The sequence below is a fragment of the Choloepus didactylus genome, chromosome 11 (assembly GCF_015220235.1).
Source record: "Choloepus didactylus isolate mChoDid1 chromosome 11, mChoDid1.pri, whole genome shotgun sequence".
Lineage (NCBI taxonomy): Eukaryota > Metazoa > Chordata > Mammalia > Pilosa > Megalonychidae > Choloepus > Choloepus didactylus.
Window position 1 is genome coordinate 71023393 of NC_051317.1, and position 3616 is coordinate 71027008.

General features: G+C 36.9%; 1 pseudogene; it reads left to right on the forward strand.

Annotated features, from left to right (window-relative positions):
• Positions 1-1580: 1580 nt before the first annotated feature.
• LOC119506239 lies at positions 1581-2509 on the forward strand (annotated as a pseudogene).
• Positions 2510-3616: the final 1107 nt, after the last annotated feature.

Below are 3616 nucleotides of genomic sequence, written 5' to 3' on the forward strand. Positions count from 1 at the left end.
CTGATATTTAAGGTCTTTGAAAAATTGACTCAAAATTATGTTTAATTACCATATTCTGTTATTTGATTTAGCCCATTTATGCAATAACCTCTCTCCAAATTCAGTTACTTGCTTTAAATTTTTTTCTTTATTAGAGAAGTTGTGAAGTTACAGACCAGTCATGCACAAAATACAGGACTCTCATATACCACCCATGATCAACACCTTGCATTGGTTTGGAATATTTATTACAATTGATATCATATTTTTATAATTGTACTGTTACTATAGACCATGGTATAACTTAAGGTTCCTGTGTGTGTAATGTAGTTCCATGGATTATTTTTAAAAATTTTTGTTACCATATATATAATCTGGTATTTCCACTTTTAGTCACATTCAGATATATATTACATTATTAATGTTATTAATTACATCTGCATTGTTGTGCTACCGTCACCACCATCCATTACCAAAAGATTGCCATCACTCCAATAGGAACCCTGTATATTTGAAGCTTTAACTTCCCATTGCCATATCCCCACCTCATCCCCCAGCAAACTATATTCTGATTCTGACTCTAAGAGTTTGCTTTTTCTAATTATCCAAACAATGAGTTACTTGCTTTGTTTTCTATTCTACCCTGTAAGGTAACCTCTATTTCTAGACTCATGAAATTCTTTAGGCCTGGATTATTTTCCTCTTTATCTCTTTAAAAGCAAATTGTCATGTTACCCAAACTAGCTTTGAACTTACCATTCCACAATTCCTCACCTCTTCTGCATTCTCATAATATGTTGCATGACAAATAAGATGGTTGGACTCTGATGTGTTTCATCATTGTGTCTACCTAATTTACTATCCATTTGTATATTTTGTGAATGTAACATATTCTCTGGTGGTTTTGGTTCTCTCAATTCCTATAAAATGCCATTACTTTATATTGAAAGTTAATATTTATGAAAAAAGTGGGAAAAACCTCAATCTTTGTGCTTTCTATTTGTAATCTGTTTCCTTCTGTCCTTAAGGTAAATGGAAAACCTATGGCCAACAGACCATGCATGACACTTCATGGGATAAGCAAATATATCACGCTGATGTGTTCTACTTTGACCTTTTTATTCACCTATTTCCAAAGTTGTTTTCCCAACACCGTTCTTTTTTTTTAACATGATTTTATTGGGATATATTCACACACCATATAATCCATTCAGATTATACAGTCAACGGTTCACAGTATCATGCCATAATTATGCATTCATCACCATGATCATTTTTGGAACATTTGCATTACCTCAGAAAAAAATTAAAGAAAGAAGAAAACCCCATATATCCTATATCCCTTTTCCCCTACCCTTCTTGACTACTAGTATTGTGTTCTACCCAATTTTAAGTCTTGAAATAGAGGTAGGTTAACTAAAATAGTGTAGTATTGTCAAAGATAGATATATAGATCCATGGCACAGAACAAAAACTTCCAGAAGTAGATCCATACAAACACAGCCTGCACTAAATCTTAATTATCAAGGATTTGATATGCAGTCCCTGAGGTTACTGCTTTATATGACTTCACCTCTCAGGAGCGAATGATCAAAGCAAGAATGATGCAGCAGACCAATGAGAGTGTCCTCCCTGGGTTCATTCTGATAGGTTTTTCAGACAGGCCTCAGGTGGAGACCATTCTCTTTGGAGTAATCCTGTTCCTTTACTTCATGACCCTTCTAGGCAACACTACTATCATCTTAGTGTCTGTCTTGGACTCTAAGCTCCACATCCTATGTACTTTTTCCTCTCCCATCTCTCCTTCTTGGACCTCTGCTTCACCAGCAGTATCATACCCCAGCTTCTAGTCTACCTGTGGGGTTCAGATAAATCCATCACATATGGTGGCTGTGTCATTCAACTCTATGTTTCCCTTGCACTGGGCTCCACTGAGTGTGTCCTCCTGGCTGTGATGTCCTGTGATCGCTATGCTGCTATTTGCCGTCCCCTACACTATGCTTTTGTCATGCATCCTTGGCTCTGCCATATCTTGGCCTCTATGGCATGGCTCAGTGGAGTGGCCACCACATTGATTCAGTCCACTCTCACTCTGCAGCTGCCCTTCTGTGGTCACCACCAGGTGGACCATTTCTTCTGTGAGGTCCCTGTGCTCATCAGATTGGCTTGTGTGGACACTACATTCAACCAGGCTGAGCTCTTTGTGGCTAGTGTATTATTCCTGGTGGTGCCTTTTTCACTCATCCTAACTTCCTATGGATACATTGCTCAAGCAATTTTGAAGATAGAGTCAGTCATTGGAAGACAGAAAGCATTTGGGACCTGCTCTTCCCACCAGGTGGTCATCATCTTCTATGGAGCCATCATCTTCATGTATCTGCAGCCGGCCAAGAGTAGATCCAAGGACCAGGGAAAGTTTGTTTCCCTCTTCTACACCGTGGTGACCCCCATGCTTAATCCACTCATCTATACCCTGAGGAACAAGGAAGTAAAGGTGGCACTGAAAAAAATTCTGGGGAAAACTTTATGATTGATTGGGACATGATTAACTAGAAACATTTAGGAGAGACTTACTAAGGGTGATCATTTAATAAATGATGTCTCAATAAACAATTTGTTGTGTTCATGATCCTATAAACAGGTTTCAGTAGAAGAGATTAAACTGAAGCTTGATTTCAGAGTCAGAAAGATCTGAATTTGAATGCCCTTTTCATCACATAAGGGCTGTGGGACTTGGCCAGTTTGCACAACCATTACATTATCTCTAAACTGGGATGTATAATAGGACCTGACAAAAAACAAACTCAATTAAAACCACATCACTGTTTTAAGGATTTTGTTGTTTTTAAAGCTTGTTTTTATAAAGTTTATTATATTTAATAGTCATAGCCATATATTACACAGTTTCTAGAAAATTATTATTCAATTATTAGAAAGTTATTACAATTTTTCTTTTGCAAAGATTGAAGTATTTTGTCCAGTTGCTCAGGGCAGAAAGAGTGAACCCTAAAATTTCAGTGACATTGTTCTTTTAACTATAGCTATGGATTCCAGAACCTGCAGGTCCCTTTGTAAATTGTTATACTCTGGTTTTACCTTTACTGCTGTATACACACACCCTATTCCTGCATTATAAATTTTGGATTTATTTGTATTTCTCCTCTTACTAGGTTTTTGAGGACAGCAACTACATGATTTAATGATGTTTTAAAACAAAATCTTTACATATGGCTTTACAATGACTTCCAGCTTTCTTTTAAAGCCCAGACCTTTTCTCTCCATACCCTCATATTCAGTTATGTATTTATCTATACCTGGGTGTATTAAAGCAATCTCAAACATCAAAACTAAGATTAAAAGCTCCCTAAGTTTCTGTTTGCTTCTAACTGTCCCTGATATTAGAATAGGAAACACACAACATCCTGTCACCTGAGGCAGCATCTTTAACCTCTTCCTCCCTCTCATTTGCTGTGTTTAACTTATCTACAATGCTGTAAACTTTACATTTTATGTATGTCTCTAGTATATTCACTTCTTTCCAATGTAAGTTTCCACCTGTCAAGTGGATTGTTGAAATGGCCTCACTTCCAGATGGAGATAATTAAGTAAGTAAGCAAGTATGCCTTTCATGCACTAC